Source organism: Camelus ferus, chromosome 6 (genome assembly GCF_009834535.1).
Source record: "Camelus ferus isolate YT-003-E chromosome 6, BCGSAC_Cfer_1.0, whole genome shotgun sequence".
Classification (NCBI taxonomy): domain Eukaryota; kingdom Metazoa; phylum Chordata; class Mammalia; order Artiodactyla; family Camelidae; genus Camelus; species Camelus ferus.
This window is the reverse complement of record NC_045701.1, coordinates 79641428-79656826: the sequence shown is the minus strand read 5'-3', so window position 1 is coordinate 79656826 and position 15399 is coordinate 79641428. Positions and strand designations below refer to the sequence as shown.

The window sequence follows — 15399 nt, the reverse complement described above, 5'->3', positions numbered from 1 at the left end:
GGGGTCAACAAATTAGTTCTAATGGACTCAGAGATGAGGGCTAAAATGAGTTCAGCTTCTCTGAAGCCATCTGAAGGCTATATTAATTCAAAGCCAAGATGAAAGAAGAACCCATAATCCCAAAGTGTAGGGAAAATAATGAAATATCAATATGTTTGTGGGCAAGGAGTGCAAGAGTCTGAAAATGGACAGGCCATCAAGGTACAACGGGAAAAATTACAGGGAACAAATAGCGCATGGAGAGCAGGTGAGAGTCGGGGGATTACATCTGAGAGTTTCATAAAGGAGAACAGATTGAGCTGTGGCAGAGGGGAGGCAAGCTCTGGGAAACATAGTTTTTTTGTCTCTTTCACAGGATGATACCACAAATTACAGCGACAAGGAGGGGTCTGGCATTCCGGCATTCTTCACAGGGACACCACTCTGACTGGGCTAATGGAAGGTGGTGACCATATAATTTATTGCTCAAACAGGGATACTTTGGAGAGAAAAGAGAATGCTATAAATGATTATGAGACAGGAAGGAAGGGGGCAGGGCACAGCCATTCAAGGAATGACACAGCAATTAACACCAGGGTGGCAGAAAAGTCAACTCCCAACAGTCCTTGAGGCTCACGATGGGGAGATCTGACTTTCAGTAGCCCCTGAGCTTCATTATATACTCATTGTGATGCATTAGCATGGTAAATGGCACTCCTGCAGGCTCCAAGACAGCCCGAGGCTGACCCTAAAAAGGTCAAAAGGTGGGCGATGGCCCAGGTCCTGAGAATCTCAGCCCCTTCCCCAAAAGCAGTTGGAATAATCCTCCCACATGTGAAGTTACTGAGCCCATAAAACCCCCCACAGCGTGTTGCTGCTCTCCCTTCTGAGTGAGACGGATGAGATGTGGCAGAAGAGGGAGGCAGAGGAAAGACGAGGAAAAAGGGGAGAATTCTGGAACTGAATTCTGCCAACAGTCTGAATGTGCTTAGAAGAAAATGCTTCCCAGAGTCTTCTGATATGAGCCCGGGCTTCTGACACCTTGAAGAAATTGGAGTATAGAAACCAGCCAAACCCACCGGCCTTCTACCCTACAGAGCTGTAAAATCATGCACTTGTATTGTTTTAACCTGCTAAATTGTGGTAATTTGTACAGTAACAAGAGAAAACTAATTCAGAGGGATAGGGCAGTAGATCAACAGTTCCTCGAAGGAAAACTCAGTATCTGATTAACCCTGAACGCACTACACCCAGCACACTTCCTGGCAGACAGATGGCCCGCAGACATTTTTAGAACTGAATACTCAAGTACACAGAGGTGGAGAGGAAGGGTTAGAACCACGGAATCTAAAGCCTGTCTACCTGGGATTATATCCCAGCTCTATCAGTTTTAGCTGTGTGACCTTAGCCAAGTTTCTTAATCTCTCTGACTCAGATTCTTCATTCATAAAATGGGAGGAATAATAGCATTTTAATCATAAGGTTGTTGAGTGGATTAAGTTATGCGTGAATAAATGTGAGTGTGTGCAATGAGCCTGGCACATAATAGCTAACATAGAAATGCCAACTGTCATTCTAATACTAGCCCTGGGATAATGATCATGCTGTTCCTTTGTGTCCTGGCCCCTGTTTGGTGACCCACCCACTCTATTTGAGGGCAGGGCCACTGTTCCTTTGTGCACTGCCACACCATGAGCACCTAGCCAAGCACATGTCATAGGTGCTTCATAATTACTTTTTTCATGAATGAATGAGTGGATAAGTGAATGACATCATTTACAAATTGCACAGATAGGCAAAATCAGCAAAGACTATTAGATCTGATAGGAGTAGGAATTGGCCTGAATGTATTTTCCTGAAGCTTTTTTTTTTTTTTTTTTGAGAAAAATTCTAATACGGGCTGGTTTTCTCATCATTTTTTTCTGTTCTGACAGCTGTGCAACATATTTAAAAATAACAACTGCAGGTCAAGTTGGTGAAGTAAGTCCACAATTCGATACGTCTTTTTGCTCTAAACATAGAGAAGCAATAAGAAAACATAAAGAGATATGAACACAGAGAGAGAGACTTGAAAATGTGATGGGAGTTGGAAACAGGTAATGATGACAGGAGATGAGTGCCTGAGTGTTATGGAGAATAGAAAACGCTCCTCTGAAGTTGGGGCCTGATCCAAGCTTACCTTTGAATCTGAACAATGACGTGGGACACTTCCCACCTCTGCAATAAAGAACCCTGAAAAAGGAACTGAAGCTGCCCCTTGCTTCGGGCTGTAGCTTTAAGGAAGCTCTAGCCTAAGATGCAAGGAAGGCAGTGACCCAGCTGTAGCTGGGGCTTGAATCAGGCTGCTTGTGGCTTTCCTGCGCATCCCTGATGTGCTTGATGTTTCTGTGAAGCGGAAGCTCTACCACCTCCCAGTGAAATTTTTTTTATTCTTGGTAAGTCACTAGTTTTGATTTAATGGGGGTTATAAGCTGAACAATCATAGGACAGGAATGCCTGCTGCTGGTCCCACATTTTTGCAACAGAACATTTTTTTTTTTTAACGGAACTATTTTCAATTTATTATGTCCAAGCTTAACTTTTTTTGTATATATATATTTATTGAAGTGTAGTCAGTTTACAATGTTTTGCCAACTTCTGGTGTACAGCATAATGCTTCAGTCATACATGAACACACATATATCTGTTTTCTTATTCTTTTTCAACATAGGTTACTATAAGATATTGAATATAGTTCCCTGTGCTATACAGTATGAACTTCTTGTTTATCTATTTTATGTATAGTAGTTAATATCTGCAAATCTTAAACTCCCAATTTATCCGTTCCCATCCCCTTCCTCCTCCGGTAACTGTAAGTTTGTTTCCTATGTCTGTGAATCTGTTTCTGTTTTGTAAATAAGTTCATTTGTCTTTTTTTTAGATTCCACATATAAGTGATATCATATGATATTTTTCTTTCTCTTTCTGGCTTACTTCACTTAGAATGACACTCTCCAGGTCCATCCATGTTGCAGCAAATGGCATTATTTTATTCTTTTTTATGGCTGAGTAGTATTCCATTGTATAAATACACCACAACTTTTTTACCCAGTCATCTATTAATGGACATTTAGGTTGTTTCCATGTCTTGGCTATTGTAAATAGTGCTGCTATGAACATTAGAGTGATGTACCTTTTGAATTAAAGTTCTCTCTGGATATATAGCTAGGAGTGGGATTACTCCATCATATGGTAAGCCTATTTTTAGTCTTTTAAGGAATCTCCATACTAATATTTTTAAACTGAGATACAATTAACATATAACATTGTGTAAGTTTAAGGTGTACATTGTGTTGATTTGATACATTTATATATGATTACCAGACTTAAATAGTGGAACTACGGAATACTAAAAATAGAGTCTTGAACTTTAATGTACAAATTATCTAGAAAGAAAAATAACTTTCAGCAGACTTCTCATGAATAACTACAGATGTGTATATAGAACAGAATAATATCTTGAAAATATGGACAACACAAAATATTAACCTAAAATTAATTTATTAATTTATATATAACCTAATTAATTTATATGTCCTGATTTAAGAGAGAGAAAAATAAAGACAGTTTCAGAGATTTGGAACTAAAATGTTTTACCACCTACAGATCTTTACTAAAATCTGATTAAAAATGTACTTCAGAGAAACAAAAAGTCATCCCAGAAGTAAGGCTCAGGACACAAGAAATTAGGAAAAGCACCATTTTTTAAGTTAATGAATTTGTTCAATTCATAATTATTAAAAAAAAAAAGCCATAACTAATTTTACAAATAATGGTTAAAAAAAAAAAAGCTAAAACATCAAATCCAAATGAAAACAAAACAAGGGCTTGTGGAGTAGGGGAACTGTATGTGTAATTAAACCACACTGAGATCCAGGCCATATTTAGGAGAAGGATAAAAATAGGGACTAACTTTAGATTTTTTTGTGGGGGAGGGAATTTAACAGATTAAAGTGTTTTTGAAGAATACTAATGGCAGCACTAAAGAAAAGGAATATTTTCTGTAGCTTCCCCACCAGCAAATGAGAAAACATCGGGGAAATAGAAAGCTTTAGTAAAAGACAAGAAAGGTATTTTTAAAAAATAGAATAAAAGAGTAAGCCAAAAGAAATCATAAGGGTTAAGTAAAATGTATCAGAAACCACAATAAATAAAAACATATTTAACTCACTAATTAAAAGAAAATAAGGCAGATTGTTAAAAAAAAAAAAAAAAAAAGGCAGCTCCAGGAGACTCAGTTGAAGGCTCCTTCATGGAAACACACAGGGTGGTGACTATACACACTCCGTGAAGCAGAAGGGGTGTGAGGGTAAAGGGAAGTGGAGGACATCCTGTCGGGGCTCTGCCTAGATTTACTTGGATCTCCATTTAGGATCCACTTAGAGATTTTTTCCTAGGCAGAGAGAAAAGACATGAGACGACGGTGTTGGAGTTGATTCACATAGCAGCTTCAGTTCCATCTGTGATGTTGCACTACTCAGAAAGAAGAAATAGGAAGCAAATATGGCAAAACATTAAGATCTCATTAAGCAGGGTTATGGATTCATTGATATTCATATTATCCTCTATTCTTGTCTGTATGTTTGGGATAATTCATAATTCAGAGTAATGAAAACAAAAGTCAAACTAACTGAGATGTTTCTGGTCATTTAGTTGCTCTCAAAATTGGTTTCCTAATTTTTCAATAGTGAGAATTTGAAGAAGAATGGTACATGGGATTTGAGAAAATGAAATCCTCCTGGGTTATGTTCTCTTAAGAATTCTGAATTTCACTAACTGTTAATGTGTCTTCAGCAACGGTATTAGCCTCTCTGAGCCTCAGTTTCCTCTTTGGTGGAGCTGCTGTTTATACCAAGATCATCCTGATGGCCCTGTTGTGACACTGCACGTTCTGTGATTGTTTTTACACGACAGCATCGAAACAAATGAAAACCACCTAAGAGTTGCACTTGAGTTAATGTTAAATTATAAAATACGGCTAATCAACTCATCTATCCATTCATTCGATAAACATGAGTGTTCGGTAGGTGTCAGTGTTCTTGGGAATTTTGGGGAAGGAATCAACATAAGCCTACTCTTTGGTGCCTTATGACTCATCAGTGCATGGCAGCATGTCTGGGAGGACATGGTAGTCAAAGGTGTAAGTTACTGTGAGATGCATAAGTTACTGTAATAACAAGAGGGTGAGGTGCTGGCGCTGGAATGAGGAGCCAGGCTCAGTTTGAATCACAATCCAGATGACTTTGGATGAATAACTCGACCTGCCTGAGTCTCAGTTTTCTCACTTGTAAAAATGGTCATAATACCAGTCCCGTAAGATTTTATAAGAATTATTGATCATGTACACAAAGGGTTTGTCACACCTGCCTGGCATGGAGTAAATACTCAAAAAAAAAAAAAAAAGAATGGCACTTACTATTTCTGCTGCTGCTAATACTGCAAATCCAAAATCTTTCCTATTCCTAATTCCAAAGTCCGCCCATTTTAGAGAAAGGATTTATATTTGTCCTAATTTGCTGGCAAAAGCAACAGAACTGATGTGAAGCTGTTCATAGGCTGGACTGGCCCTACTTGGTGTGAAGACAGTTACAAAAACCTGCAGAAATAGCAATGTGTTTAATCTTTGGCTTTGCCACAATCTCTGTGGCAAGTGTTATGTGTTACGCTGCATAGACAGTGTAGAGTTGTTGTTGTTTTTAATTCCAAAACAACAACAGTAACAAAGCAAACAAAACAAAAAACTGCAACACAGCTGGTCCCGCTCCAGAGGTTTTGAAAAGGGGCTGTGTCACCCCTTGCGGTGCCATGACAAGGCTGCCACCTACCCTTTCTGTCACTCAGTATTGAATGTGTCAATTAAGATGCGTCGGTCCCTCTGCTAAAAATGAGCTAATTTGTTTACTTGTTGGAGAGCAATTCTTTCCCCAGGAGTGTATTTCTTGACTAGAAGCTTATCCTGCATGAATTTCATTTGCAATTTTGCCTGCTGTGGTTGCCGAGTAAACATTACAAAATAAAGAATCTTAGCAGGTTGTTATCTTCTGCTCATGTTTTGTTTATGGTGACACATTTCTCATGTTCCGAAGTGTTTGGTGAGATAGACAACAATTTCCTTTGTAGTCAGTACACTAACACCAGCAGAAACATAGCAGAAAGTAGTGCTGGAACAAGCCAAGAAAGCTAGAAAGGGGGAAAAAAAAAATCAAAGATGAATATTCCTGAAATTCACATTTAGGCTGAAATAAGAGAAGTGTATGACTGTTCCCGTATTTGCAGCTTCAAGCTATCTCTGCTCTGCCTTGGAGGAAAAAACAAAAAAACAAAAAACGTATACACACTTGGTCATGTCAACCTACTACTTCCTGCTACTTTAGTTCTGGAAAATGGCTACAACTCCCATGAGATATAGGCAAGGATCTTAAACAGAGAAAGACTATGAACCAGGATCCCTTTTCCTTCTTCCCTGTCTATCCCTTACTGCCCCTTATTCTGTGATAGAAGCAATGACTAAATAAATGGGTTCATGCTCTTTGGTTCAATATATGAATTGGGGCATACCTTATTGTATCTTGTTACTAGGATTTCAGAGGAGATGTAGGCTGCTTTAAGGCTCTGGTGTCCTCTGTGTCCCCACAGTATGGTGACAAAACCCAGTGTTTGATGAGAGGCCCAATGTAGGTTCAGATCCAAGGGACCAGGCTCTCATCTTTATGGGTAAGTTGATGTAGGTCATCACAGAAGCCAAGCAAAACCAGACAGTGATTATCACGGGAGGGAAGTCACTGGAGAACTCAGTAGGACCCCTGTACTATCAGGAACCCTTGTACAGAAAACTGCAAAAATATGAAAGACATCATACCCCATTATAACAAACAATTTTTCGTGTTTAGTGCTCTCAGTTGGACTGCCCTCTTTGAAAACCAGTACCAGAGACTCGGCCCCGTCGGGAAGCATTATAAAAAGTTTTTCTGCCTATTTTGTAGAATTCCAGTCATTTCAGAAAGATTTACAATTTTAGGCATTTAACTTATCTCCCTCCAGAGAAACTGTGTATAAGTGAATTTACGTACTTGTCTTACACCTTCAGAAAGCGTTTCTTCGTTTTTCTCTGCCTGTTTTATTCTAATTGTATCCCACCTTGAGTTTTTTAAACAGATGCGTGAAACTCATACATTAGTTGCAAGGGACATCTAATTATTAAAGTTCTTGCAACTTGAGAGTCAAAATAGAATCTTATACCCAAATGTAAGCCATAGAAGTTAAATTTCCCTTGTATTTTATCTCTAAAATTCAAGTATCTTTTAGCAATGTTGCTAAAGATATTAGCAAGGAAAGCAGTGAGCCCTGAGAACAACTTTAGAGTAAACTGGAAGATGATTCAGGAAACCAAAGTTGCATGGGAGGTTCTGTCTAATTCTTCTCTTGAAAATGTAGCCAAAAAGTTATTTTTCTTTGGAAGTTGACGTCTCATCTCATTGTCCACAGAGTCACATCTATCCGGGCAGAGCGTTTGCTTAAATATATAACTGATGTTAATTTAAATGATTGTCTTTGACCTAGTGACTCAGATGAGCCCACAGTTGGACAGAAATGTTGAGCATTAAAAAGCATTTAAGCTCCATTTCTATTTCTTAGTGACTGTCACTGTGAGGTTGGTTTAATACAGCTCAGAAAAATGACTTTAATACATAAGGTGTAATTTAAAAATGAATTTCTAGTGTTGTCTATGTGTATTTGTCCAAATATTCCAAACTTGTGTCATTATCTGAAGAAGTGGTTCCCAAGCAGTGATCTGTAGCCCTTCCAAAAGTCTGTCAAGGTAGATTTAGGACAGAGGTGGGAAGGACGGTGGCTTGGAGGAATGATGTCAATATCAACTCTTTTCTTTCTACTAAGCTACTGAGACTTTTAAAACATTTATTAATTTAAAAAATATTTATTTATTTTTTGTTTGTTTTTGTTTTGTGGGGGAGGTAATTAAGTTTATTTATTTACTTATTTATTTTAATGGAGGTACTGGGGATTGAACCCAGGACCTCATGCATGCCAAGCATGCACTCTACCACTGAGCTATACCCTCCCCCTATTTAGTTTTTGTTTTCTATTTCTTTAGCTTTCTGCTTTTGCTCATATTATAGAAGCTGAGTTTGGTACTCTTAATTGGGTAATAGAAAAATTAATTATATTATCATCATTCTTGAAATAAAATCTTCAAAATCTTGGGCTCCATGGCATGGGAATTATGCATAGAAAAAGATGAAAAGATGAGGAACCATTGTTTTTTAAAAGAAAACGTCTTTTATTTGACTTGGCTTCCGTCTCTTACCAATGGCTCTGAGAAGTTCAATCTACTTTTGCCCTTCGCATTTCTGCCTTCTAGTCTCCTGAGAAGATCACTTGATTTCTCTTCTTTCTTGGCCAGTAATGTTGTAAGGGGCTCCATCCAGCTGAAAGAATCCATGGCATAGCCTGCTATTTGGGAAACCAGGTCCAATCTGGCTTGAGAAAGATGGCACCCTCATGGGTATTTGAAGAAAGCTTAATCAGAACTTTTATAAAGCTAGAGGTAGGGTTAGGGAAACCAAGAAGGGATTGTAGAGTAGCCAAAGGAGAAGCATCACTACAATCGAACTGGAAATGCAGGACATGGAGATGGGCCTTCAATAGGAGATTGAGGTGGACTTATGCGCCACGGCCAACCCATGGCCAGCAGAGAAGGAGCCGGGGAGTACCTCAGCTGCTCTGCCTTGCTCCCACCCTCCTATCTCCTGCTGATGCGTCCCACTGGCAGAACCCAACGAGGGGAGAGTGAAGAGCTGCCTGGGTGATGCAGCATCTAGAGTTCAGCTCCAGGAACCTCGATTGGGTCACTGAAGTGTGGAGCTGGGGCACAGATGGAAGATAAGAACATCGTTCCCAGCCTCAGCAGGATGCAGCAAAAAGAAACTATAATACGTGGGTTGTTCTGCTGAACAAATGTACATTCAAGTCTAGGGTTCACTAGTGATTTGCTGTGTGACTCTGGGCCAGTTACTTAATGGCTTCCTTTTCATCAGGTACATAAAATTGGGACGACCTCCTATGCATGGTTATGGTTATTTAATACGTCCACACAAATGTTCATGGCAATGACTGTATTCCATCAAAGAATGCTAGCAATCACCAGAAGCTAGGGCAGAGGGAAGGAGAGATTGTTCTCAGAGCCTTCAGAGGGTGTGTGGCCCTGCCAACATCTTGATTTCAGACTTTTAACCTCCAGAAGTGTGAAGGAATACATTTCTGTTGTGTTAAGCCCCTTAGAATACAGTACTTTGTTACCGCAACCCTGGAAACCCAATGTATGTGCTTCCCCTACCCGCAGTGTTTTTAACATCTCAGAAACCAAGTCATGTCTAGAAATAGGCAGCATCTTTCAATGGCTGTCAGTCAGGCATGTCCACACCCCCTGCAAAGGGCTAGCCCTGAACTTGGCAGAATGTGGACCAGCAGTTTTCATGATACACTCAAGGACCAGTTTTTTAATTCCTAGGAAACAAAGTGTTGGGGGAAAGGTAGAAAAAGGGGTGAACTTGACAAGTTCAGAACATTTCCACAGCTGGAGTCCAAATTAGGCTCAACTCTAATAATTGCTTGCCTGCTTTAGGAGCAAAGCACTAATGAAGTGTAGTGTTTTTTTTTTTTTTTAATGCATTCTTAAAAAAGGAATGTTCTATTACCAGTGCTCTTGACTGCACTGAGGACTACCTTATATAGTAAAATAGTCATGACTCTTAGTCCAAAAGTGATACGAAAACGTGAATCTTGAACATGCAGAAAGTTTGGGGAAACTGGCAATAATTTATGTCAGTTGAATTTTCATTTTAAATGTGCATTGTCATGCTGTACAATCAGAATACACTTCTAAATAAATCTAAAAAAATTATCTCAGTGCATATGTAATAAAATTTTAAAGTAATGAATGTATTATGTCATTGTTTAATTGGCATCAGTTTTTTTTTTTTAGGGCGTATGGTGATTTATCTCATAGTTGTTAGTGTCTTAAAATTCAGTATTTTGGTATTCGTTATCAATATTCTACCTCAAATGATTCCAATGTATTTGGTTCTTTTCTTTTTTTCTTTTTTTATTGTGGCAAAATATATATAAAGTTTATTGTTTTAACCGTTTTGGGGTGTACATTTCAATGGTATTAAATAGGTTAATAACGTGTTACTGTTACCAACATCTGTCTGCACAACTTTCTTCATCTTGTAAGACTGAAGCTCTGTACTCAGTAAGCAATAGCCCTCCCCAACTCATCCCCTTTTTGGGGCCCTGGCAACCACCATTCTACTTTCTGTCTCTGTGAAATCACACCGTGTCCTTTTGCAGGTTGAATTTTTACAAGTAACATCATAAAAGTTCGAGAATCAAACTTCTTGCCACCCAGCAGTCATGTGAAAGGTTTCTTTAAAAAATGGTGCTGGTTGAGCCACGGCTTTAACGTCCAAGGTTACACCTTATACAATATAAACTAAGAATGTCTTCGGATAATTATTTCCCAACACTTCCATTTCAGTAAGGAAAGTACCAGATCCTGAATAATATTTTCTAAACGCACCCATTAGGTGGCAATGCCTCTCCCTAGCAGAGCTCAGCAGTGCCATTTACAAATTCATTGGCAGTTTCTGCCCTACTGTATCTTCTCTTCTGTCTATAAAGAAATGGTAATGAGGAAGTTCCTATTAGGTAAGTGAAAATGGAGATACACATATTAGTCTATTTTATCACTTGAAAAGAAGCATAAAATCTCACAAAATCATTGTGTGCGCATTTTCTGCCTTTCAAGCCCGTAAGTTAGTTGCATAACATTGACCGGGTTATATAAACTGTTTATGACACAGTAAAGGGAAAATGGCATATATTTAAGAAAACATGTTTTAATAATTTTTAAAACTTGCCTCATTAAATAAAAACTATTTTTCTTTTTACATAGTGTAAAATTGTAGAACTTTAAAGCTAGAGGAAACCTTAGATCATCAAGTTCATGTTGTATTTTAGTGCCTAACCTAATAGCTTTTATCTCGAACTGTTTATCTTTCTTTCCGACACTTTGTGAACTCTATAAGGAAACATTTCTCTCATCCATATGACTTATCTTCATTCTCTTAGCACATGGAATCCACATCGGTGATCGCTGAGTCAGCAACCCGAATCCCCAGTATCTACAGCAGTCAGCCAGGTAACAGCAGGAGTGAAACAGGCCAGGTGAGCCCTAAGGAGCACAGGCAAGGATGTGTCTTTTGAAAGGGGGTGGAGGCCAGACTTCAGTACTAGGTGATGGGGGATGCTAAATCAGCCTCAGTGTTGTTAGATCGTTCTTTTTCAAGAGAAGTCGGAAACCCAGGTTTTAACATGATCTCCTTCCACTATAAGGTCCATGAGAAAGGGGACTATTTACATTCCAGTATCTATCCACTGAATTCATGGATAATGGTACTTAAAAATATCAGAGTCAAGAGCTAATAAAAAGATACTACAAGGTAATATAATCATAGAAATGATTCAAAAGAGCACATTCTTTTCAGTCTGAAGGCTTAGGGCTGCCAGGCTGTACACCAACCTGGCAGGTACTGTTCTAATGTGTCCAGGTGGACTCCTGTGGAGTCAGCAGATTTGCATATTTAGGGTATCCAAGAGAAATGGGGCTTAACTGTGAACTATCCATAGGTGGGACTAACGGGATCTACAGTGTCTGCTGTTTGATTCTGCTTAATCCCGCCATGAAAGTGAATTATCATCGTTCTATTTAAAAAAAAAAATGGATGTGTTGTGAGTTAGGTATCCTCAGGCAAATGAATGCATTCCTCATATGTTCACAAGTTCACATAAAGCAAGAAAGCCTAATGAAGATTTATATCAGGATCTACTTCTTGATTTTAAAATTTATTATTCCTCGGACTTACCGTGCAAGGGAAGTGATGGAAACCCCATCCTCTGAGTTATTAAGACTCCATGAACAACAGATTAGAAGGCACTCTAGAGACCCATTTTTCATGGATTAGGTGGGGTGGCAGTCATGGATTTGATGATCTAATCGGTCATTTATCTCCTCCAGTTTTGTAAGAGGGCATAAGAAGAAAATGTAGCCAGTGGAAAAGCATGTAGCCAGTGGGAAAGCTTTGATCATTGTTGGATGTTCTTGTTAAGTAAACAGCTGTGTAATATAGAAGGGGATTAGGTAGATGTTGACCCTGGTTTTTAGATGTGTTGATTTAGAACTTCCGCCTCCTCCAAGCATGGTGGGGGTGTCTCCTCTACCATGAACTGGTAAACCCAATGTTCATTCTTCTGCTGGGTCACTTGGCCATGAGGTCTCATGTGCTCTCATCCAGTGCTGGAATATTCTCTTAGTTATCCGGTATCCTCAGGTGCTAGCAGAGTGTCTGGCACAAAAAAGGCACTGGGTATTTATTGGTAGCAAGAATGAATGAATGGAAGAATGAATGATGTAATGGAGCTTCATTCCTGGGAATTATATTGACTAACTGTCAGCTTTGAAAAAAGAATCCCAAATATTGACACCTCAGGAAACTCTTCTCACTTTCTTTTTTGCATCTCTTTTTTTTTTTCTGATCCTGATTTCTTGTTGTCTACCTCCCTTTCTCTCTCATGCTCTCTCCCTCAAGAGACGTTTCCCATTGCACGGAATTAAAGGCAAGTATCAGTGTACTTTATAACATCAAAACTTTATTCTGACCGATAAAATCCAGCTGGCTTTCGGCATTCTACTTTTTAAAACCTTTGACATAGGTTGTATTACGAAGCATTGCCGCATATGTTTTCCAATTTGGAAATCAGTGAAAAGGAGATAACTTTTAATTATCTTTGAACTGGGCAGCTTAGCAGTTAAACCTAGTACTCAGAAGCTGACATACAGAAAATCCGTTTTTGGTTTGTTTTTGAAAAGCCAGCCATCCATTCTCTGAGCCAGTATAAAACCTCTTTCAGCTGAAAGTTTCTTTTCAACTTCAATAATGTACAAAAACAGGGATCTCCAGAGATGGGCTGCAAAAGGAAATTTAGAGCATGAAAGATATTTGCTTGAATATATGAAGTAATATATTACGACAGTTACCTGTAAAAACAGCATAATTTGGGCTTGCTGAACTTGGTAAACTGACATTTTGCTTTCTTATGAAATAATTGTTTTAAGCTTATCTCCTTAATATAACATATAAATTATACTTGAAATGCCTCCCTAATGTTAAATACTATAAATGTTAACATTTAAAATACAGAAATACAGAATTTAATAATAATCATGAGCCATTCTGCAGATGGAAAAACTGAAGCTCAGTGAGGTTATTGAATTTATCCAATGTCACATATTGAGTAGCAAGACTCAGATATTTCTAACTTGAAAGGCCATATTTTACACCAATGCTTCTTCCTAACAGTTTAAAGATGCTATTGTAATTTTATTTTAAATTTTTAAACTTCATTTTTTTATCCCAAAATAGTGGATGACATTGAGACATTTCAATGACTTTAAATTGATCTTAAAAACATTTTAAGTGATTCCTAAAAACAGGATGTTCTCTCAGTTGTGAAACTTCTTCAGTATCTGTTCTTTACGTGAGTTGCTTTCATTTCACTGGAACGCTTGTCTGGTAAACACCTCCAGCTCTGCTGTGTAAAAAGCATATTCTGGTGTCCACAATCAGAGAACCATCAGAATTAACTGCAGGGAGGTAGAGCCCATTGAGCTATAGAAGTTGGTGCACCCCTAAAGTTTCCACTTGGGGTACAGCCCACCTGGCATGTCTGAAGGAGAAGCTGTACTGATTTTTAATTTGGGAATATACTGTTTGGAGATTTTCCTACTCAAGATCAGTCAAGAAAGAGAAAAAATTTGTTGCAATAATTTCTTTTCACATACACAGTCAGTTTGTCTGTTTCATTTGATAGGTCTTTGCGTGGTAAGTCCTTCCCTTTCTGTCCCTTATTTCACTGAATTAGAAACAAGTGGGCTGAGTAATATTCCTCTATATATAGACAACACACCTTAGGAGTTTGGGATTAACAGGTATACATTACTATATATAAAACAGACAAACAACAAGGACCTACTGTATAGGGCAGGGACAGTATTCAATTTCTTATAATAAGCGATAATAGAAAAGAATCTGAAAAAATTATGTACAACTGAATTGCTGTGCTGTACACCTGAAACTAACATTGTAAATCAGCTAAACTTCAATAAAAGATAAAAGGGGAAAAGAAAAGAAAGAAAAATATGAGGCACTTTACCTACAAGGTGTAATTTTGTAATTTCAGATACCCTCAGAGCAAATTGCTCCTGCCTGGAACCTGTCTCCAGTTTCACCTGCTTGGTAATATCCAAAGGTCTTTAATAGCTAACTAAGATTTTCTCTTCACAATTGGTAATAACATGAAAACCTTCAGTGGGAGAGGAAAGATACTGACCCGCATGCCTATAAGAACTACATGGCTCAGGTAAGATCCTTGGAGCAAGGTTTGACTGGTTTAGAAAAGAGACGGATACATTAATGCTTTAGAGTATCACTGAATGGAGCTTGGAGTGGTCCCATCCTCACTGGGGAGAGGCGTGGTGGGGAAGGGACCAGGTTCAATCACCCCACTACTTGGCACTCACTTGGCCAAATCAAGCAAGACTCTATTCTTCTAGCTTGCTTTGTTCTCCCTGCTTCTCTGCTTTTGCTGTTTTCCCCTCAATACCAGTTACATGTCTATTCATCCTTCAAATCCATCTTCTTTCTCAAAATTCCCACCAGCCCCACTTCGCCACCAAGCTCTCCTTGAATACTGCACTAATTTGTTTTTATATTTCTTAGGATATTTGCTATTTAAAATACTTTATTTTGTTATATCTTATAGTGATCACTTTATTTCTCCTTGCTAGATTGTCAGATCCTTGAAAACAGGCTTGTGCCTCATTCGTTCATGTATTTGTTTAAGCTGACATAATATGTTGCTCAGCATTCTTCATTCAACAGGTTCTCTAATTTTATTGAAATTAATTGGATCATCACATTAAAGCAAATGTATTAACTTTCCTGGATGCACTGAGAAAATTTTTTAAACTACTTGATCATTATTATGGTTGAATTACACATTGAAATCAAGTGGTTTTTAATTGTAGTTTGGTGAGATTTCAAAAAAATGATACCCAAACAATCTGAACAGATTTAACTAAAGATACGCTGCAAATGAAGACATCTTTTTGGATCCAACAAATAACATTTTTCTTTACAATTTCAGAAGGAAATATTGCCAAAAGCAAATCTAATGTGTGCTTTAAGACACTCCAAATATGAGCCTTAGTTTCACTTGGAATCGGTTATTTTCAATATTAGT

The 15399-nt window shown here is 38.2% G+C and overlaps 1 non-coding gene across 1 annotated transcript; it reads right to left on the bottom strand.

Moving 5' to 3' along the window:
• Window positions 1–8026: 8026 nt before the first annotated feature.
• Window positions 8027–8098, bottom strand: TRNAA-GGC. The gene has a single exon. It is a non-coding gene; the product is annotated as a tRNA-Ala (tRNA).
• Between the last annotated feature and the right edge of the window lie 7301 nt (window positions 8099–15399).